This window comes from Antechinus flavipes, chromosome 1 (assembly GCF_016432865.1).
Source record: "Antechinus flavipes isolate AdamAnt ecotype Samford, QLD, Australia chromosome 1, AdamAnt_v2, whole genome shotgun sequence".
Classification (NCBI taxonomy): Eukaryota; Metazoa; Chordata; class Mammalia; order Dasyuromorphia; family Dasyuridae; genus Antechinus; species Antechinus flavipes.
The window spans coordinates 306,217,911-306,241,951 of record NC_067398.1 but is presented as its reverse complement, the minus strand read 5'-3'; the positions used below and the strand labels follow the sequence as shown (position 1 = coordinate 306,241,951).

Here is a 24,041-nt window from a genome sequence, read left to right as displayed (position 1 = left end):
AAACTGATACACATGAGTTCCCTCAGTTCAATGGTGTATATAGGTAGATAGATAGAAAGAAAGATTAAAGAATTTATATATAGTATTTATGTCATAGCTTGGTTAGATTTGTGTAGAAGAAGGAAATCCCCACACATGGAGTTCTCTGGGTTGGTAAAATTATAATATTTGCATGTTCAACAGAACATTTCATTAATTCAACAGAATTAAGAGCAAAAGATGTCTGGACAAGGCAACACAACTTGCTTTCTGAAGTTTCCTCCCATTTAGAGACTTCATGGTATATTAATTTGACCAACCCACCACTTTTTTTTTCCTTTTGTCTTTGTCGTAGCATGAATCTGTCAAATCTTCTCAGTGTGAAAGAAGGTTCTCAAATATAAAGGAAGATAAAATATGGAAGACAAGGTTCCATATATTTAAAATTATATTAGTAATTTTGTAGGAGCAATGAACTGGGAGCAACATGGGTGTCTGTAGAATGACTGAACAAGTGTTGATACATTAATACAAGGGAATATAATTATGCTATAAAAATGTTTAAAATGAATATGAAAATTTCAAAGAAAATTGTGAAAATGGGTATGAATTGATGCAAAGTGGAACAAGCAGAATCAAGAGAATCATTTATACAGTCACCGCAATAATGTAAAATAAAACAACATTGAGAGACATCAGAACCCTGATTAGTAAGGTCAGGTTATATTACATTATGTTATATGATGTTTTGCTAGTGCCAAATACTTGACTAACTTCTAGAGGTTTTTGTTCACAAGAACAAATTCTAAACCTGAATTCATTTTAGAAAGTAATTTATTAGCTCCTTTGTTAGAGGAGAGCAATTTGGAAAGGAGGTGTGTTTTTTTTTTCTCATCTGTATTGGGTTTAGACATGGAAACCCACACACGAACCATACATATGCAGCTAAACAAATATGGCAACTTGAAATTAAAAAAAAAAACATTAAGATGAATGTTAGAAAATATAATAGTAAAATTGGATAAAAATCAAAACATAAAAGATGAACCCAAAATAAGACCTAAATGGGGAAACCAAAAACCAAAATGATCAAGACCTTGAGAAACCCAAAATTTCTTGTAATCATCTCCAGCATTCCTAAAGAATTACTGCGGTTGGGGTGACATCCTCGGTTCAAAAAATCTTTAGTTAGATTTTTAAAAATATACAATAAGTTTTTTGAACAGTCTAATAAATGATAAATAAATCCACAAGATTAAAAAAAGGGATAAAATTAGTTGTGGCTCTGGAGGTGCTCATAGTCTAATGGAACAGCATGCAAGCAATTATGTACAAACAAAAAATATACAGAATAAATTGGAAATAATCACTAGAGTAAAGGCACTAGCATTAAGGAGGAATAAAAATAATTGCTTCTTGCAGATGTCATTTTATTTGATACTAGAAAGATTACAGGAAATCCAGAATATGTAAATGGAGAGGGAGAATATTGCAAGCGGTGGAATTCATGAGGAGTTAGGACTTATAAGGAATCGCGAGTGTCTCCCAGTTTTTGGCCAAAATGAAGTAGACTGTAGTGGTAGAATGAATTATAAGTTATCACACATGACCATTATGTTGATTTGCTTTGCTGAACTCTATATCTTTGTTGCAAGAGTATTCTCTTAATGTATGTATAGTGGACTTGTTGGAAAGTTGCTATGATGATTAAAAGTCTATAACATATAAGCCATATATATGCACAAACACATGTGAATATATGTATGTACATGTACACACATGTGTATGTAATTATATGTGGCATCCATAAACTTTAGTGTGATTTTAAGCCTAATAGGGTCAAACCATGTTAAGACTTTGGAACATTTAATAAACATCCAAAGAAGGTGAAATATAAAATGTAGAATGCACTTGTGTTATTACATTTCCATGCCATAATATTGCTTATCATTGTGAAGTTCTGTTATCCAGCACCTAGCACAGTGCCCGGTAAGGGTACTTAATATAATTTTCTCAAATTAAATTGAAAGCTTGATGATCTCTCAAGGGCCCAAGGAAGTGATGTAAGAGAGCTATTTCCTAGAATCCTGTCATTCACCATGTGACTGCAACTATGTGGATAATATCTAAGGATCTATACTATTTGCAATACCATAAGATATTAAAAATAGTTTTCTGCATACATTTAGAACAACAGTAATCCTGTAATCTACTGATAGACAACAAAGTGACAAGTAGAAACAAAGGCCTTAACCTAAATGGAAAACAGTATTTGAAAAAACCTTCTCACTATCACTCTGGCTTTGTTCCTTTCTTTCTGACAGCTGTAATTTAATACAAAAAGTGTGTGTGTGTGTGTGTGTGTGTGTGTGTGTGTGTGTGTGTGTTCCAGCAGTAAATGAGATCTAATAGTCCTTACTTTTTTGGGGGACAATTAATTTTAAGCTAACCTATATAAAAGGAAGCATAGAGCAGCACGCTTTATAATTGCTGGAAAGCTGTGCATGCAGTATTAGAATGGAAATGCTGGGTTTCCTTTCAAGTTTTGACTAATCCCAGCAGACTGACAAGCTGCTATGAATAATTCTGTGAAGTCTTAGTGAAGGAATTCAGATCTTTTCCTCCCCCCTCCCCTTTTTAGATTACAGTATTTATTTGAGGCATAAAGTCAAAACACCTCAACATTAAGGAAAGTATTCTTACAATGCAGGCATTTCCTGTCAAGCTGCTCAAGTAATAACAGACAAGCTATAACAGCATCACTGGGAAGCAGGGAACAGAGGGTGGCAATACTACCTCCTGTCTGCCTGTTCAGGGGCTCATTCCAAGTCCCTGCCACAGCGGAAGGCTGGTTTTGGGATTGAGCTGGGCAGACCTTTGCTTTTAGGTTTTCTGCAAAGAGGTGCACTGGCTTTCTTTCCTATTTTAGCCTTCTCATCAGTTCTGAGTCATTTTATGAAACAGAGGAAGATTTTAAAAATTAAGATGTTCCCATTTATTGTTATTGATTACCAACACCAATAATTATTAATAATACTTTCTGTCTTTTTATCAACATTGTTTAGCATAGTGTCACACACCTAGAAAACAATAAATGTTTGAGAAATATTTTAAAGTTTTTGTGCCATTTAATTTTTAAAATTTTATTAATGCCTTTTGTTTTTATTGTACATTGTTTCTCATTTTTTCTACCCATTAAGCCCTGCTTTTTAACAAAATAATTACAGTGAAGGAAAACTGATTTGTATTATCTGATAGCATATGTAATATTTGATACCCTTAGTACCCCACCTTTTCTACAGAAATGAAGGAAATTTATTTTATTATATGCTCTCCAGAACCAAGATTGATTTTTTTTTTGCAGTTAATCTGAGTTCAGCTAGATAAGTACTTAAAAGAGTACTAAAAGATAACGACTCTAAATTAAATAATAGATTTAAATAATAAAAGAATAAATATACTTTTAAAATTGTTTGATAAATTTTAGATTACATTAGACTGAAGTAAGTGGCATCTTCTTGGACAGGATATTCTTGGTAAATTCCACAGAATTGGGGTGGAGAGGAGGGTGGGCACTGATGGTACTTTAGTGACAGATTAAGTACTATTCTGAAAAGAACATTAGAAATCATAACTGCTTGATCTACTCTCAGGGAGGAGAGTAAATGACCAGCAAGAAAGAATGGAAAGCAAAGATGGATTAGCCAATTAAGATCCAATTTTGTCTCAGGTAATCCTATCATATAATTTTATCTAATTGGGGTAAACTACTGTGCTAAAGTATAACTTGAGGTTTAGGTTGATAGTATCAAAAGTGTGGGCTAACTGATGACTAAGCAGAACAAATGGCTTAACAGAATTCATGCAGAGATTCAGAGGCAAATGCAATGGCTTTCAGGTCAGTCTGCCAAAGGCTTTCATCAAGGACATGGCAATATTTAACAAACTGCCTTCATAGGGGAAAAGTAATCCAAACACAACTTTTTTTAAATTGTTACATTTTTTCCAGTTGGACAAAAAACTATTTTAACATCCATTCTTTAAAATGTTGAGTTCCCAATTCCCTCTTTCCCTTCCTTCTCCCCTTCTTGGGAAGGCAAGCAATTTAATTTAGATTATACACATGTGCTAGCATGTGAAATATTTCCATGTCATTCATGATGGCAAAGAAAACAAACAAAAAATCCAAGAAAAATTAAGTTTAAAAAAGTATACTTCGACTTGCATTCAGGCTCCATCATTTCTTTCTCAGGAAAAAGCTATCTCTTGGATAGCATTTTTGGTCAGAAGTTCTTCAATAGTTGTCTTAGCTCGTTGTATTGTTGAGAATAGCTAAGTCATTCACAGTCAATCATTATATAATAATGATATTACTGGGTACAGTGTTCTCTTGGTTCTGTTCACTTCACTTTGCATGAGTTCATATAATTCTTTCCAGGGTTTTTCCTGAAAGCCTCCTGCTCATCATTTCTTATAGGATAACAGTATTCCATCAAAATTATAAACCTCAGCTTGTTCAACCATTCTTCAAATAATGGAAATTTTGATTTCCAGCACTTTGCCACCACAAAAAGAGCATGTATTTTTGTACATATAGCCCCTTTTTCCTTTTCTTTTATCCCTTTGGGAATATAGATCCAGTGGTATCATTGGGTCAAAGGGTATGCACAGTTTAATAGTCCTTTAGGCATAGTTTCAAATTGCTTTCCAATAGTACATTAGTGTTCCAATTTTTCCACACCCCCTCCAACATTTGTCATTTTCCTTTTCTGTCATATTAACCAATCAGATAGATGTGAAGTGGTATTCAGAGTCGTTCTAATTTGCATTTCTTTAATCAATAGTGATTGACAGCATTTTTATATGATTATAGATTATAGATAGGTTCAATTACTTTTTTGAAAGCTGCCTGTTCATATCCTTTGACCGTATATCAATTGGAGAATGATTTGTGTTCTTATAAATTTGACTCAGTTCTCTCTATTTTTTTTTAAATGAGGCCTTTATCAAAAAAAAAGAAAAAGATCTGCTGTAAAAATGTTTTTCCTATTTTCTTGCATTCTTCTAATTCTGGCTGCATTGGTTCCTTCTAATATTGATTACATTGATGCCTTGGTTACATAAGTGTGCATGTGTGTGCAAAAATTTTAATTTAATGTAATTCAAATTATCCATTTTACACTAGATACACTTTTAATTTTTTTCTGCATTAACATTTTCCCTATCTTTTTTTATATGTAGACAATCAAGAGAGCAAAAAGTCAATCCCTGATATGTATAGGATTTGCTGATTTCTGAGGTATTATAAATATAACATTGAAAATTTAACATTGGCTCTCCGAAATGATTATGACACAGCTCTAGTACACCCCTCTCTCCAATATCATGACTGGTGTGTGCTGGTTTATGGTATGAATTTAAGTACTTTTACTTCTTCTTTTGGTCCCCATTCTTCTTTTCACTCTACAGTAAAACCTCATTGAAAACAGAATGGTTGGATACTCAAGCTACTTGTTTACTTTAAATTTCTGGTGAGCTCAGAATTGTAATAAGAGCATAGATTTAGAGCCATTTCTAACCTTTCTGTGCTATGATATAGATGAATGTGAATTAGTTCTGAAGTTAGAAGATCTGTTGTGTTCAAATCCTACCTCTGACACTTGATACCTATGTGAACACAGTCAACGACTTAGTTTTTCTGGGCTTCAGTTTCCTCATCTAAAAATGAGAGGTGAGGTTGGTGCTAGATGAAATCTGTGGTTTCTTCTAACTGTAGATCTAGAATTTCCCATGATTTTGCAGAAATTTTTTAAAAAGAAAAGAAAAAAAATTAAAATTAAGTGGTGCACACCAGTGTGCCTGAGGGATGGAGATCTGGAGTTCAGATATTCTGACATGTAGTGCACTAAACTGATGAGTTGTCCACAGGTAGTTTGGTTCCAATATGATAAGTTTCTAAGCAAGAATCCACTTGGCTGCTTAAAGATGTAAGTACCAGTTAAAATTGAAAACAAATTATTCCCAACTGATCAAAGTTCTCATGCTGACCATTAATGGGATCTGTCCAGTGAATTCTCAAGATAGGAGATTCAATCTAAAAAAAGAAGAAGAAGAAGAAAAGAGGAAACAAGGAAAACATTAAAAAGGAGAGAGAAAAGAGAAAGGAAAAGATAAAAAAAGGGAGAAAAGAAGAGGAAGAATGAAGAGAAAAGGAAGAAAAAAGAAAATAACTTCAAGTGATTAATTCTTGCTCTGTTATCCCAATAAGTAAAATATTAAAATCATAATTAAATCTTTCTTTAATGATGAAGAGACTAAGTGCCTTCAATTAAATTCTCAGTGACCAGTTAAGGATAGAAAAACAGATTGACTTCAGAATATATTCATAAAAAGGAAATTCATTATAGAAAGATCATACATATATAGAAAGAAAGAAAAGAAAAAAGGAAGGAAGGAAGGAAGGAAGGAAGGAAGGAAGGAAGGAAGGAAGGAAGGAAGGAAGGAAGGGAGGGAGGGAGGAAGGAAGGAAGGAAGGAAGGAAGGGAGGGAGGGAGGAGGGAGGGAGGAGGGAGGGAGGAAGGAAGGAAGGAAGGAAGGAAGGAAGGAAGGAAGGAAGGAAGGAAGGAAAGAAATGAAATATGAAAGCCCCTGAGAACAGTATGAGCTATTATATACAGAAGAAAGCAGAACTAAGAGCAAAATGGTAATGAAGACAACCCTGAAGGATAACAGAATCAAAAATGAATACAATGCCCAGTGTTAATTACAGGTGACTGATGTCAGAATGTATTTTCTTCTCTTCCGATAAATAATAGACTACACTTGAAGAATATGTTATAGTCATTCTAGCAGATAGTTTCTCTTAACTTCTTCCTCCAACAGGTGAGGAATTTATCTGGAAGTAATTGCTATAACATTTATTTTAAAAAAACTTTAAGAAATAATCATTTTACAAGAAAATAATTCAACTAATTTCTGTGATTTTGATGTTTCTCCTTTGAGTCAAATGAGGCAGTGGATTTGGGAGCTCACTAATCAAGACTTCCAGGTAGTTAGTTTCCAGCAAATTTAAGTTTCACCATACTCTTACTTGTTTGGCTCATCAGGGAAGTGTAATCTCCCAGACTGTCAATCTAGGCCCATTTACCAACCTGACATTCATTACTATTTTTTTCCCAAGCAGTAAAAGGTTTCATCCTTAGTTTTGTTTCCTGTTCAAGTTGACCCCTTCTCCATTATAGTACTTGGCTTTACACTTTAGCCTTTTTTTGGTTCTGTGTTGCTTCGAGCAGAACTCATTTTTCAAAAGACAGATGGTGACAACCCTGTTCTCTCTAAATAAAAAACAAAACAGCTGTTAAGGTGCAAACAGAATCTATGGCAACAAAGCGTATCTGCCTCAAGTATGGCAAGGCTTTAGTGAAGAAGTATCAACCAAAATGTTGCATTCTTTATCTGATACCAGCCAGGGTCCAAAATTAGAGCATGATCACAAATAATGGAAATTTATCACATACTATAGATTCAGCACCTTTCCATCTTGGCAGTTGCATATTTAAATGCAACGCTAACTTAACTGAAATTTATTGCTGTCTAATAACTATAAAATACTATGAGAGAATGAAATAAATCTTTGCCCAACTCTTAGAATGCAAAACACACACACGCACACATGCAAGTTATAAAATATGGTGACTCACTCAGGAGACTGAGGTTTGGGAAGCAAAAGGAATGGAGGAATGTAAAGAAAGTGTTTTATAGATGACGGCAAATTGTTGTTTTCATGTGGCTGAGGTCAAGGTCTATTGTTGCCTCAGGTTGAAATGAGTGTTGCATTGTCTCACTGCTGATATATATCTGACCTTGGCAAGGAAAGCTTTTTCCACTCTCAGATGCTCTATAGCCTTTCTCTTCATCTCTTTACCTTTCACAGTACTACGACAGGCCATCTTTCGAGCAAATATCTATGAATTATAACCCTCTGGGAGAGCACAAAAATATTTTCTACCAAGTAAGGAGAGGAAGGGAGGAACAAGGAGTATGACAGGAAGAGAATAGGGAGGATTAGGTAAGAAAGGAGCTGGTAACTCTAGTAAGTTTATATTTGGGGTGGAATGGCTTCCTTCATAGATTTCAGATCTAGGAGGGAACTTACAGGTGATAGATCATAGTTCTAATCCAAAGTTCTTCTTATAAAAATGAGATAATTTAGGCCAATGGGATTCTCAAATGACTTATTCAAGCTTATGAGATTCGAACTAATGTCACCAGATTCTAGAGCAAATGTTGCTTTCATTAATCATATAGTCCAATCCAGAATCTCCATTAAAGCTGAAAATTAGGAACTTCTAGTTTAGGATTACAAAAGTTCTTATTCTTTTCTTCCATTAATGCCTACCCATTTTATATTCTGCTTTCTTTGTTCTACTTTGCATGAAAACCATCTGTGCTGGTCTTATATGTCCCCTCCTAGGGGGCCATAATGTATTTCCAACATAACATCTCCCACAGGTTTTGTGTATTGTCTATGCTTTCTTGATAAGGAGATGATTGTTACTGAGATCTTCCTTACATTTCTTATTGTCTGAGATGGTCCAGAAGGAGATTAAATCTAGCTTGAAAGATAGACTGTCTTAGTACTATGAAGGTAGAGAGATGAAGAGAAAGGCTACAGAGCATCTGAGAGTGGAAAAGGACAACAAAAAAGCTTTAAAAGATCTACCCATCTTTCTTCCTTTCACATAATTCAACAATGAATAACATATATAGGAAAATTATGAGTCTAAATAATTTGTTAAGTGTATGCTTCTATAGTTTTTTTTTTTTTTGGTGGTGGTTGTAGTTTTGGCCATTGTAAAATATTCTTTTATTGGATATTTTACAAGGTTATAACTGATTTTCAAATATTTGAATTCTGAGTTGAATTCTGAGGTCAGAGAAGCTTAAGCTTTCTACCAAAATTATCCTCACATTTATCAATGTATTGGCAATATTGGAGGATTAATTGTGCTTTGGACATTGCTGTGCTTCTAGGTAAAGCCAGAAGTTCAGAGATGTGGTCACAAAATAGCTCATTTATGGTAAAGAGAGCTACTGTGTTGGTAGCCCGCTATGCTAGAGAGAGGCTTTCTCTTGGGTCATATACAGATTATTCCTAAAGTCTTAGTAGGAGATAAAGCTTTTAAGTTACTAAAGTTAAACCTGAACTGAGACTTTTGGGACAATATGTATATGCAAAATCACATCCCTTTTGTTCAGTGTGAGGCAGTTGATGCAGTAGTTAGAGCCCTGGGCCTGTAATCAGGAATTCCTTAATTCAGATCATGCCTTACTTATTAAATGGGCAAGTCATCTAACTTCTATGTGCCTTAGTTTCCTCAATTATAAAATAGGGATAATATTAGCACTTACCTCAGAGAGTTGTTGTGAAGATCAAATGAAATATGTAATATAAGTACTTACACAGTGCCTGACACATAGTAGACATTATATAAATGCTTATTCTATCCCTTTCTTTCCATCCCCTGTTGAAATGAATGACAGTTTGTGTGGAAAATGTAAAATCGTGGGTTTCCTATCAGAACCATAACAAATATGGGATAAATGGGGTTTGGCTCCAGGGCATTGACATCTGGGATGAGAGGGTTTCATTTTGTTTTATTTTGTTTTCTAGGAGACTCTCCTGCCTCCTACAGGAAACACCCTGTTTTATGTACACCCCTGTGGAACTCAACTATACTTAGGCAGCCACACCATTTTCCCCTATCCCTTGTTTTTCAATAACACCGTCCTCTATACTTAAGCTTCTCAAACTGTGGGTCATGACTCCTTATGGACTCATATAACAATGTGGGGGGTCATGAAATTATGATTTATCAATTACTAATATTTTATCTGTATACCTATTTTATATACTTATATTTCTGGGGTCATGTAAAAATGTTGTCAAGGGAAAAGTGGTTGCAATGAAAAAACTTGATAACTCTAAACATACACAAATTACCTATACCTCCCCACCTTAAGCTTAGCTATCTCAAATACTATTTCTGAAAAATAGAATTAGAAAGAAAAAAAAGGGATGCAGAGTGAAAGGCTATGTCCAATTCATTGAAGAAGCACTGCTACACAATATTTTTCCCTTCCCACCCTTGAATATATTTTGGCTGAAGCAAAATAATTCCTACTTGTGCCTCTGATTCCTATTATTTTAAAATGACATACCTCTTTTCATTTATATTTTCATGTGTGATCCTCGATTTATGTCCCCTGAGAAAGATAATGCTATACTGGAATATAAGAATTCCATGTTGGAATCACAGAATCTTCTTGTTGAAACACTTTAGAAGTTTAACTTCATTTTACAGATAAGAAAACTGAGGCCCATAGGGCTAAAGTTATCTGCCTGTGGGCAGATAATCTTTTTATTGTTGTTGTTGGAAATGAGATTTAAAACAGGACTTAAAATTCAAAATTTCTATTTCAGTGTTCTTTCCCCTATGGCAAGTGGATTCTATTCCAAAAATGACCCAGAGTGTTAGAAAAAAATCAAATGATAGCTTTACTTCTTGAATGCTTTTGTGAGGAAAAATGGAGATGCTATTTACAATGCAATATGGATTTCTCTACTCATTATTTTAGTTTGGTCATAAAGAACAAGAGGGATAATTATTGGGGGCCAAAAATAATCATCTTAAGGAAATAAATGTCTTCTCTGAGCATTTAGACTTAACCAGGGAAATGACTGAGCAGAGATGTCTTGAAGATGACTCAGTTTTAGAAAAGACTAAGAGAGTTTGATGAAATTTAGATAAATTCTTACTTTCCTAGATTTCACCTAACAAATCTTTAAATTAAATTAAAACTTAAAATTTTAATATGGGATAAATGGAGTTTATTTTACCTAACTAATTTCATCTAACTAATCTTTAAATTAAATTAAGCCTAATTTTAAATTAAAAGCTAAAACTCTAAAAACCTAATAATTTAAAGATGATTTTACAGGACTTTTTAATAAATGTGATTTTTGATAATTATGTCAAGTTATACAAATCATCACTGGCACAAATAGAAGGGTATAAGTAACAGTCAAAGATAGCCAACCACCTAGTTTTCAGCTGGTTAATCAATAAGACTTTATTATGTGCCATACACTATACTCTAAGCAATAAGGGTCCCAAAAAGAATATATGTGAGGGCCAAGAAACTCTAGCCTTTCTTTGCTATACATCTCCAAATGGTAAAAATGGTATTGTCTTATACTCTAATTACAAAGGGAGTTGGGATCTTTCAAATATACCCAAGTGATATTTAAGATAGAACAGTCATGAGCAAGTTAAATAAGAACACATAATGCATATTTAGGGAAGGTCGTAGTATTCATAAACCTATAGCCATTTTGGCTAATTTTTTTTTTACCTGTTTCTTCTTCTTTGGGGGCTAGGGAACACAGACTGACTCAGCAGTGTCCTTAAAGCAATAACTAACTTTCAAATGGTTCTGGTTATCTTTCTGATTCTAGTGAGAAGTGTTGTCTCACCATTAAACTGAGTACCCTTAGAGGAGGGACTGTCTTTTACCATTCTTGTCTCTCCAGTGCTTAACAGAATGCCTGGCACATAATGGGTGCTTAATAAATGCTAACACATTAAATTATGACCCAGAGAAATTCTTGGTGGCTATCTTCAATTAACTGGATATAACCTTTTATTCTGGGTCCCTTTTCTTTCTTTCTAATTCCATTTTCAGAAATAGTGTTTAAGATGGCTAAGCTTAAGGTGGGAAGGGGTAAACAATCTGTACATGTTTAAAGTTATCAATGAAACAAAACATGCAACATTATAAACTTTATTTGCTACTATCCCTCCATCACATCCCCTTTAAAAAAGACCTTTGTGGCTATCGATTCCTGTTTTGAAGACCCAGAGGAAAGACAGTAGAAATGAAAGTTGAAAAACATGTGCTAATCCTTTACTGAACACACTGCAAGCCAGTCTTGATTCTGTCCTTTTCAAAGGTATTGGCCATATGGTGGGAGACTCCAAAATCTGGAGAATAGAGTAAAAGCATGATATTTGCCGGTGAGCACACACCTATTTCTTAAGACTTCTTCAACTCTGACCAATAACAACATCTATCATATTCCACTACTCTTCTCTTGGAAAAGGCTCTAAGCTCTTATATAAAATCATGTTTTCCTTAACAGCAGGCAATGGCATCCCTTGCTAAGAATGTGCTACTAATGCATTTTAATGACATGCTTTATAATATCTTATTAGAGAATGTAAGAGCATCTAATAATCATTTAATAAATATTAATGAAGCATTTGCAAATTGTACCTTAATTTACAACATTGCCACTTGTCCTTTGTTCTGGTCACTAACGCACTCAGGCACAGTGGTGCCACAGAAGAGTGCTGCTGGGAACGAGTTTTGTTGACATCGTGCCGTTTCGATACCATAAGTGATTTTTTTTTTAAATAATAATTCTTGGAGTGCAGTTCAGTGCAATGAAGCTTGATACCCAAAGCAGTTTTAGCAATTATTATTCTGTTTTGGGAACATTAAAACATAATCTACCATGAATTTATAATCCATAGCTTCTTTCTCATGCACTTTTTAATAATGGGCAATAATTATAGGCACTTGTGCAAAAACTGCTATAGAGTATGAGACTTGCATCCCCTAACTACAGGCTGCTCTGTCTAGAGATTGGTCTGGAGATGATTTTGCAGAAACTATTCACAATGTGGTATCTACTTGCAACATAGTCTCTTGACTTCCCAACAGACAAGAGCTGACCGGGTGGTCGAGTTGATTACAGGTAACTCAGAGATGATCTAGGTCAACAATACCTCATTTGACAAATGAGGGGAGTAGAAAAAGATCGCCCAGAAGCTCAGCTGTATCCCTTCATTTAGCACTGCTCTAAGTATCAGCCCTCCCCTTCCTTCAGCCACAGCCCTGCCAAATAGTGCATGCAGACCTGGCCCCTCTTCCAGAATAAGGACAATCTGTGGAGTCTGACAGGTTTTCTTGGGCAGACAAGATTTCCAGGCCATTCTCTGTCTCCGGAGGAAGGGCTGAGCTTCTTAAAGCCGTGTTTCCTGCTGAGTTCTCATATGGCAGCGTTTAGCAAGAGAGGCCAGCTCCTGGCTCTGCAAAAGATGCTGGTTGGATGAGCCGCGCATTTGGCCCCTAATGCTCGGGGTTCTGAGCTGATGCGCGAACTGGGCTTTGAGGGAAGGAGTGATTAAATTCCTCCAGAGGAACAGAAGTATTGTGATCGGCTTACCAGCAGATGGCGCTGCAGGGATTCAAACGGCCGAGCTAGCTGGGTAGGGAGACACCTCTGGAATAAGGATTTATTTACTCTGCAGCAGAACTGGAAATGGACCGGGGAAGAAAAAAAAGATCATTCCTGTCTGTCTAGCCCCCCCATTGTAGCTTAAGTCCCCCAGCAGCATACCACAGCCACCTGGCTTCTTTGTGAAGAGGAGAGAAGCTCCGGGTGGCAGCTCTGGCCGGGACCCAGCTGGCTCGCTCGGGGATGCTGGCGTTGCTGGGTACTGACCCGAAGGGTAGCCCTGGGGTATGCAGGAACGGGCTTTTGCGGGACAGTCAGACCAAGGCCCTGGATGCAGTATTTTAGCCGGAGCCCTGGAGAGGCCTGCTTAGTGGAGATCAAGCTTTTGGCTCATTGAAAATGAGCCAGACTACTTTGTAAAATTATTTTTAAAGCTATAGATGTACTTAATTGAGTCATTACTATATAACCTTCATTTGTAATCATCTCGTTAGTTCTAAATAAACAGGTTATTGGGATGATCAGAATCAAAACTAAATAACAGCGTTCTGGCTTACTGAATGTGGGAAGTAATGGACACAAAGCTGACCTTGAAGTAAGGAACATATGGGTTCAAGTCTCATCTCCGATACCTCCTGGATGTCTGACCCTGAGCAAATAAATCAACTTTTCAATGACCTGGGCTATTTTCTATGTCTATTAAATGGCTGTGCAAAAAACTAATTTGCTTTTGTAGAAGGAAGCTTCTACTCTGAGAATCCCCTATAGAATGAAATTATTGGCCCAGTTCAAATATGTTTACCAAATAATATTTTAAAGGGATTATGCCCTTGGTCTAGAGGTCTTACTTTCACTCCTCACTTTCTTGCTGAAGGCAACATTTGCATTCATCGGAAATTCTCAAAGCCCCTCATAGTAAACCAATAACACACTGTAGTATACATTGTGCATGCGCACTTTAAATTTTTGTAGGCTGTGATTCTGTGAAATTAACCTTCCCTCTTGGGCCAATACTTTAAGGCTGATGCTTTTTTAATATATTATTTTAAGGCATTTTAATTGCTGCTCTGTTATGTTTTATGTATTTTAATTAATATTTTAATTTTTGTGCTTTTGTGCCCTGAGACAGTTGTGCGAAGGGTGCAATTAAAAAGAATTGAATAAGTAAATAAATATTGGGGCGGTATATGGTTGTAGTCAACACACTGAATTTTGCTTATGAAAAAAATCGGACTCTTTGGGCTCTCTGGATGCTCATGCGCGTTTTCTGCAAAGGCGCCTGCATGTGGGCTGTGTGTGTGTGTGTGTGTGTGTGTGTACATACCACAGTCTCTTGCTAATTTCTCTCTCTCTCTCTCAACATGTTGCCATAATATTTGTGCAGATGTATGTAAACACACTAAATGAGGAGAGCAAGGGAGAGAGAGCTCTGAGGGCAAAGCAGTACCACTACCTATGTCTACCTCCACAGCATCTCAGAGACCCTCCCTTGTGGACTGCAGCTGCCTGACTGACTCCCATGTGACTAGAGGGCATTGTTCCTCTTTTTAATCAAATCTAGACAAAGTTTACAGTCTGGCACTGGTTCTGCAGTTCATTAAAATCTGCTTGCAGTCTCTTCTTACTCAGGCCCCTTGCACTCACTGCTGTACCCCAGTAAAGGATTTGCATAGAGCAGATAATGCTCTGAATCTTAATGCAGAGGCCAGAGATCAGCCATCCCAAGAGAATTAAGAGTTATTCCAGGGAGGGCCTTCCTGAGGCTATCCCTCTAGGCCTTTTTTATAAACAGAGCTGTGGAGTTGACCTGGACTTCCTTGTGAAAGAAGGGGCAGCTAGCAGTTTCCCTAAGAAACAACCACACTGTGCACTTTTACAGCCAACTTATCCTTCTTTTCCTTCTTCATGGAGTGACTCTTCAGCTCTAAAGTGACATGTTTCCCTCAAAAGATCCTATAAGGGATGTGTGATCTACCCAGCATATAGCAAAGAGCCATTGACTCAGTCATTGGAAGTGGCGAGAGTATTGCTTGAATTTTTGATCCTCCAATAGGTCAGGTCATTCAGAACCTAAATATAATTCTTTAGGAGCATCAGATGTCTGAGTTCTTCAGGATGTAAATAGAAATAGCAAGCGTTCATGTCACACTACTTTTGTGGGAGTGCATCCTATGGCTTTGTTCTATAGATAATGCCTAAATATACATATTTTATCTTCATATCTCTCCCAAAGAACGGTTTTAGATTACTAGCCATCTACTGGACATTCCCAACTTATCTTAGTGGTTATTATATCATATGTTATCCCATAGATTTCAGATTTCTCCTATCCCAAATAGATCTCTAAATGTTCACAAGGACTATTTGTGCCTGACCTGTGATAGAGACTTCCACCCTTGAATTGCTGTGATTGGCTACAGTTGGATATACTTTACCCTGGTGATATCATTTTGGTCCTCTTCATGAATGAAGTATAATAAACTAAAACCAAATAGTACTCTTCATATTTCCTGGTTACTCACCTTTTTTTTTTTTTTTTTTTTCCCTAACATCTCCATCACCAACAAGCACTTAAGCTCCCATTATCTGCCAGGTACAGTTGTTCTAAGCACTCCTTTAATTTATGGCATCACTTGTAAATGAGAGGAAATCAGATTAAAATATAATTGAGAGTCAACTAGATGGCACAATGGGTAGAACACAGGCCCTGAAGTCAGGAGAACCTGAGTTCAAATTTGACTTCAGACACTTAATACATCCTAGCTATGTGACTGTGGGCAAGTCACTTAACTCCAATTGCCTCAGTTTAAAAAATGTGTGTGTGTGTGTGTGTGTGTGTGTGTGTGTGTAAAATTTAGAAACATTTTAAAATAAATTAAAATAGAACAAAACATAAATAATGCTTTATTTCAAAATGAAGTCATTATAATGCCTGCAGGGATCCTCATGTATGAATTAGTGGCCCCTGATTTCTATCTGAGTTTAATACAACTGGTCTAAGCAACTTCCAGTTTGAAGAAATAATATTCTACTAATAAAGATTGGCACCTTTTCTGCAACTTAAAATATTGAAGAATTTAGAGATTTAATGACTTGCCCAGAGTCACCCATCCAGAATAAGTTAGAGCAAGGATATAAACGCAAATCTTCCAGTTTTGAAGAACAGCTCTTTATCCATTATGCTATGTTCCTTGTCTTTATTTGTTTGCATATATTTTATATTTGCTTATTTGTGTATATGTTTTTTGCCTCTGATAGATTTAAATTACCTTCTTGAAAATAGGTCCTGTCTTTGTTTTTTCTTTATATACTTAGTGCTTGGCATCCTGTAAGCACTTCATAGATGTGAGCTGAATTTCATTGTATTGAATTGAATAGTGACATTCATGTCCATGAGAAACCAGTTTTGAAATGGTAGACTAAAATTATTTTCAAGGTCATGATCAAATTATTATGTTTTCTAAGGAAAATTGATGGTTTTCTTTTTTTCCTGTAATAAATGAGCTGAATTTTGTGAGAAATAATAATAATAATAATATGCAGGGGTGAAAAAGAGACACAGTTACATTTCAAGTCCCTAAGGGGAATGGTGTCTGGTCTCACTGCAATCCTTTTCCTTTATACTCCTATTCCTTGGCAGGATTTCACTGTGCCTTAGAAATATTGAAAGTCAAGATCCAATCATAATAATTGGCTTCCAGATTTAAAAGAAGGATAGGTAGCCTCTTCCACTTCCATGTTTCATTAGCCAAATTCTCCCTCTATTAGACAGGGCTTGCTCTGCATGTAACACATTTTCTAATCAAATTGGCATGCCATGTAGGCACTAACTTTGTGTAAATGGGCTGATGCAAAATTGCTCAATGTCGACCCAGGCCTTTATTTCAATGAAATGGGTTGTGTCTGACTGCTACTTTATCAGCCATGAGCTCTGCTTTCAGTGAGTATAGGGGGCTGTTCCTCATCAAACTAATCATCTCTGTGTCTTATTCTGCCTGGGCAAACACTAGGTGTTGGAGGCAGGAGATAGTGAAGCACCTGCGGTTTTTTTATGTGGATTCAATACTTTAAAAATCTTCAAATGGAGTTAGAAAAAATAAGCATTAGATTGTGAGTTCCTAAATTTTACAGAGCAGAGACTTCATCTTTGCATTGATATAGCAAATGAGGCATTCATTCATGTATAGAATCAGAAAGCACCTTCATGTTCTGCTAAACTTCCTACATTTGTCCTCTCACCTATTAAAATGGGAGCTCCTTGAGAACAAAGTCTGTCTTCTTTTTTTCCTTAGCTTGGAACTTTGCTTGAAGGAAAAATTTAATAAATATTCTTTTGTTCATATATACTTTCATTCTTTCATCTCATACAAACTCCTCATTACAGATAAGGTAATTGAGGCCCACAAATGCTAAATAATCTGTGCATGCTTATACTTCTGGAATTTGCTGTGTCTGAGGACAAGTTAAACACAGATTTATCCTGACTCCAGGCCCAGCATTCTACCCATTGAGTCACCTCTATTGTTCTTTCTATTGTTATCATGTTGCTATTCCTCAATGTCTAATATAGTAATCAGGATTTTTAAGTTATTAACCACAATGATTAATAAGTGCTTATTGAAGTGAGTATTGAAGAAAAAGCTGATGAAACCAAAAATGTTTGGATTTTAATAGCCTCTGCATTTAGCCATATCTTGCATTCTCATAGGGCAGAAATCTTGCATAGTATTAGATGTTCCAGGGACTCCTGCAAATTGGATGTCTCAGAGGATGTCACTAACAGTAATCCAGGGGGAAACACCTTTTTACATATATTTACATATATATGTATATATATATATATCAAATATATCCCCATATAGGGACAAATAACACATAGGACCCCTCCAAACAAGAAGAGCTGAGCAAGAGATCTTTTTGTGAGTGGAATAAAGAGACTCCAATATCAGAATAATGCTGGGAAGGCCACTTTGTGAAAAGGTTAGGACAAAGGAAAAAGTTCGCTCTAGCCTATCATCCAGTAACTTCCTATTTAAATTAATTATTCTTATTAACTAGAAGCAACTATAACATAGTTTTAAAAAAAAAAAAAAAACTAGCCTAAAATCCAAGAAGACAGGTTCAAGTGTCACTTCTTACATATACTGGATGGATGATACCCTGGATGAGTTATTTAACCTATCAATGCTCTAAGAATAAACTCTCTAAGATTCATTTGAAATTAAAATACTGATGTCCATTTGGAGTGAGAATTGCTTCACCTGAGAGATTCTTATACCAGTGAAATCAGAGACCTAGGAGGTAACATTTAAGGTCAACTTTGAGGGGAATGTGGAGTTGCAAGTTTGAGGTAAGGAGAAAAAGCATTTTGGGAATGAGGTATAGCCAGCCTGTACAAAGCAGAAGATTTGGGTATAGGACAACATCAGTTGATGATAGACTGCATGGAAAGGGACAAACTGTATATGCAGACTGGGAAAAGTCAGAAGAAGACAAATTTTAAAAGGCTTTAAATGCTAAATAGAAGTTTCCTAAGCTAATGAAATCTCAGGTCTAATTAGTTCCTATCCTATTCTTATCAACCAAGTAATAAGTTTTCCTGTTTCTTTGTTGCTATAGTTTTTCAAGTGCTATCATTGACCATTACATTTGGTATCCATGGTCAAAACCCAAACTAACCAGTTATTTTTTCATCATTTTTTTAGAAGCAGTTGTTGGCACACATTATGATTGATGTGTTAAAACATATCAGATTCTATATGGACTTGTTAAAGCACCTCTGTTGCTTTATAAAAGAAGCTATAATATATGCTCCCTCAGGATCCATAGATGCCTTTCTTATCCTGTTAGAAATTACAGTGACCTCAAGACTGAATTCTTAGCTGTGGAGGGCAGGCTTAAAATACCGTACTTATTACTGTTTCCAAATGGAATTCTCTGATTCAGCTGAAGCTAGAGTGACACCATTGGCAGTTGTCTTATGTCCACCCCCCCATCTCAGACAGTGGGTTGGTGGTCCCCATTTGCCTGTCTGACATATACAATCCTATCTTCCTGTCTTTGGGGATTTGTAATTCATCTTTTACTCATTAGTATAATTAGTGAGAGGCCTTCCTTTCCACATGCTGAACTGCTAGTGGTTGCTAAATGAGGTTTTAGCAAAGTTTACTGGACTGGTTTTCTCATTACTCAAGACATTTGCTACTTAAGTTAACATAGCTGCTTGAGACTCAAATTTGGAAATAGGGGAACAAAATATTTTCCCTTTAAATTCAACTTGGTCCCACTCTGGCTATCCCCATAATGGAGCTAATGCTGTGACTATAGCTCCTCCTACTTTTCAGGAAACAAAATTTGAAAGGTTTTTAAAACCTAAATAGAATTCAAAAAAAATTTCTGTATGGTTTTTTTTCTTAAGATGAAAGGATTAAAAATCTAAGTCATAAGCAAATTAGAAACTGGCAGCTTTTGCTTTGGAGAAATATGCACTGCCAGAGCCTTTTAGTGAAATAACAATATTTTTCATTCAAATGCTGTGTGACAGATCCCATTATAATAATTGTCCATTACCGGTAACTCCACCCTCACCCTGAGTAGTGTACAGATATCAAGCCAAATCCAGGCGCATCAAGGAGGGAAAATACTTTTGTTATACATTTGTCTTTATATCTGTCCTCAGCATGTAAAAAAGTGCCCTGAACATAATAGGTATCTCATAAATAATTGCTTGATTATATAGATATGTGTATCTATGAGCAAGTCATTTAATTTCTCTGAGTCAGTTTTTTCCTCTGAGGTTGAACCATGTGATTTCTCATACATCTTTTGGGTTTTCATTAAGTATTTCCCTTGACTTTTGTTTTCTGTTTTCTTTCTGAGATCTCTTCCAGCTTTAAAGCTATGATCCAATTAAGCATTCGATTCAGTTATCACCTGTACTAATTTCTACCAGTCCATTTGCCCATTGGCTCTGAAACTACCTGAAATTTAATGTTTTGTTTTGTTTTGTTTTGAAGTTTGTGTAACTAAGGAAAGAGAAATTTTTGCCTTGGAGCCCATCACAGAAAAATTGAATGATCCAAGGGGTCAGAGCTGTGAGCTAGTTGATCAACATGGGAGTCAAATGCAAAGTAATGATCTATAAATGCTGTATCAGAGTGTGAGAAACAAAAAATTTCCCTCCCTGTTTTTCAGAGAAGATTATGGGTATATACAGTGGAAGTTCCCAAACCGTATTAATGTGTTGGCTAATTTCTCTGAATTATCTTTTCTTTTCTTTCTTTCTTTTTTGAGAACTTTCTGAAATCCTTATTCCATTCTCAGAGAAAAGAAATTATTTCATAGCCTGCTCCTGATTTCATTGTTTAACCTGGAAGTTTCCTTGCCTAGCTAAGAAAACCATGCCTCTCCCCCCCTGTAACTCATCACCAATTTCAGATCTTAACCCAAAATGCCACATAATAGACCCTCTTTCCTGTCTCTAGAACCCTACAATCTGTGTTTGATTTCCCCAGTTTTGAGAGGTTTTTTTTCCCTTACATTTTATTCTTATGGAGATTATAGGTCTTATATTTTAAAAAGAAAATTTCAAATTTGATTTTTGGATAGTAGCACATATATATGTGTGTGTATGCACAGAAACTTATCCTATGTTTCTTGCGGTGTGCTCTCAAACCCTGCCTCCCACCCCCTGTGGCTTTCTGATTTCAAGATTTCATCCCCTACCAGATGGCAAACTCCTTAAGAGAGGCAATGTCTTATTACTCTCTGTATCATCAGTTCCTTATGCAGTATCTTAGCACACCTTTGTGGAATGGAATGGAATGAATTTACCAGCCACTTTGCTAAGTTTCCCAGCAGTGACTTGGGGAGGGAAGAGGAAAGGAGGGAAAAGGAGCAGGAGTGGTGGGGTAGAAAGAAGAAGAAGAGGAGAAGGGAAGTGGGAAAGGAGGAAAAAGGAAGAGAGGGGGAAAGGGGAGTGAGAGGAAGAGGGGGGAGAGAGACAGACAAAGACAAAGATGGAGACAGAGGGACACATAGACAGAGAGGCAGGGAAGGAGGGAGAGGGAGGGAGACCAGAAGAGAGAGGGAAGGAGGAAGAGAGAGAGAAGGAGACAGGAAGAGAAAGGGAGAGAGATAAGGGAAGGAGAAAGGGAGGGAGGGAGAAAGGAAGAGAGGAAAAGATGGAAAAAGAAGAAGGGACAGAGAAAGTCAAGGAGAGGAGGAGAGAGGGAAAGAGGGAGAGAGAGAAAGGGAGAGGTGGAAGAGAGGGAGAGAGAGAGTGGAAGGGAAAGACAGACAGAGAGACAGAGAGCAGAGGCGGCCCTTATATAAAAAAAGAATCACACAAAATTTTAACTGGTTTCATCAGCATTCCCTGACAGATTTCCCATAGGACCCTATAATTGCCACAAATTTTGAACTCCAATAGATTCCTCCTCCTCCAAACCCATCCTATCCTCCAGCTGTCTTTTTGGCAGCATATTATACTTATTTTATGGTGGAATATCCTCCAATTCTGGGGTATAGAGAGGGCATTACCACATCCCAATGAAGTTGAGTAGGATACAGAAAATCATGCTTATAAAATAATGTGAGCATTGATAGAAAGACATTTTGTCTTTCCTCTTCATTTTAGAGATAAACTGAGACTCAGAGAAATTAAGTGATTTTTCTCCGTGTCATATATGTTAAAAGTGGTAAAGATAGGATTTAAACATAGGTCATGTGATTAGGGATTTTTCCATAGCACCACCCACTTCTTCATAGATGCAATTCCTCATTCCTCTGGATAGTGCTGATGTCACCCTCATTAACATAAATCAGCCAAAAATAACCATCATGCTCTTAGTAATCCAGATAGCCTAATCACTTGTGCTGATCTAATGATTTATTATGTTGTGTTCTGGATGTCAAACACTTCAACTTGGATTTTTTTTTATTGTATAAATTTCCATTTAAATTCAAGAAGCATTTGTTAAGTATCTACTGCATACAAGGCACTATGCTAGGCTTTGGGGATTCAATAGCAAAAAAAAAAAAAAATTGGCTGTCCTCAAAAGGCTTAATGAGAATAGGAGTAGAGATATGATGGGTACTTAGACAAATGAACATAAAATTTATATAAAGTAATTTCAAGAAGGGAAGAGAACAAAGAACTGGAACAATGAAAAAAAGGGTACATGTAGGAGTGATATCTGAAGTGCCTTTTAAAATAAGCTAGAGACAGACAGACAGAGCGAGCTAGCACACTCCAGGCATAGAGGAATCATATGTGTTAAAGCCTGCAGGTTGCATATTAAATGTCTTATAAATGGAATAGCTGTTTTGACTGAAGTAGAGAGTGCTTAAAAGGGTATGAATTCTCATATGTGTTTGACAACCTAGTGAACCTAACAATCACTTTCTAAATATTTTGTTTAACATAGGAATGGCAGGTGTAATTGGAGTATAATAATGTGAATTGATAGAACCTGGATTTTTGTGGAAAAGAAGACAAGGGTCTTCTGGTACAAAGAACCTTTTATGGAAAATCAGACTTTTCTCAAGTCATTTTTAAAGAAGCAGTCCACCCTGCTTATCTGATTTGGAAGGGCCATTTAAGCATCTTAACCCAATGAGCTAAATTCCTCCAACTCACACTTGGAACATTTTTTTAAAGGGGAGAGTTTTAAATGTGCATTAGTTTTATTTTTCTTGACCCCTACCTCAACTTATCTTTCTCTTTTTCCATCTTTCTCTATTTAATTTCTATTATGAATGGATAAGCTGTTCAGATCAAATTAGAATCAAATCTGTTTCAGAGAACTTGAACTAAACCTAGGCCATAGCCTGCAAACAAACAAACCAACAAACAAACAACAACAACAACAACAAAACTCTCTTTAAAAGGCAGGGAGGGGAGGGGAGGGGAGGACTTGATTCTATCCATTCCCGTTGTGAAATGTGTTTTTCTCCAGGGTCCAGTTTGGTCTAGTAGCACAAACAAATGCTCTTGAGTGAGATGAATTTTTCTGTAGCTCTTTGAACCAAAGCTACCTGCCCTGAGCTTTTTCCCTTCTATGCTTGGTGACATATATGTAACTCTATATGGAATCAGCAACTTTCTAAAAGTGATGGGTTAAAGTACCTGCCCCAGAGTACAAGATAACCAATTTTTAAGTATTTGAAGGGCTTGTCCCATGGAAGAGAGATAAGAGTTGCTCTATTTGGTCCTAGAGAGTAAAATCTTGGTGACAAGGATTGGGAAATATAAAGGCTAATTTAGATCTAATGAAAGGAAACTTCTGAACAATTAATACTATATAAAAATGATATGTACTATTGAATTTAAAGGTTCTCACTCCCTTGGGGTTTTCTAGGGAAGTGTAGGTGACAATTTTATCAGGGATATTGTTGAATATTGATTAAATATGGATTGGATATGAAATATTTTCTGGTATTGATATTCTCAGATCATACATGTGAAATTAGAAGAGACCTCAGAAATCACCTAACCTCATCCCATACCCTACTTGTACAGATGAGGAAGCTGAGGCCCAGGGAAAGCAATCAAGTTAATATAAGTGAACTACTTTGCAAAATTTAAAGCTCTCTAGAAATGCTGCTATTGTTGTTATCATTTTAGACTTACTAAAGGACACAGATATAGAAAGCATTAAAAGTGGAATTTGAATCTAAGTCCTTTGAATCCAGAGGTGTCATTTTACCACTGTACCAAGATATTTCCCTTAGACTCTGTGATAATATCTTTCATGAC

General features: G+C 36.2%; 1 protein-coding gene and 1 long non-coding RNA gene across 28 annotated transcripts in view; one reads left to right on the top strand and one right to left on the bottom strand.

The window, feature by feature from the left end:
- The window catches only part of RBFOX1 (RNA binding fox-1 homolog 1), a 1,699,751-nt gene that overhangs the window by 1,008,278 nt on the left and 667,432 nt on the right, over positions 1–24,041 (top strand). The window lies entirely within an intron of this gene.
- LOC127539782 (uncharacterized) lies at positions 11,925–13,343 on the bottom strand. Its single transcript, XR_007948033.1, has 2 exons — positions 12,962–13,343; positions 11,925–12,023 (listed from the first exon to the last, which is right to left on the bottom strand). It is a non-coding gene; the product is annotated as an uncharacterized LOC127539782 (long non-coding RNA).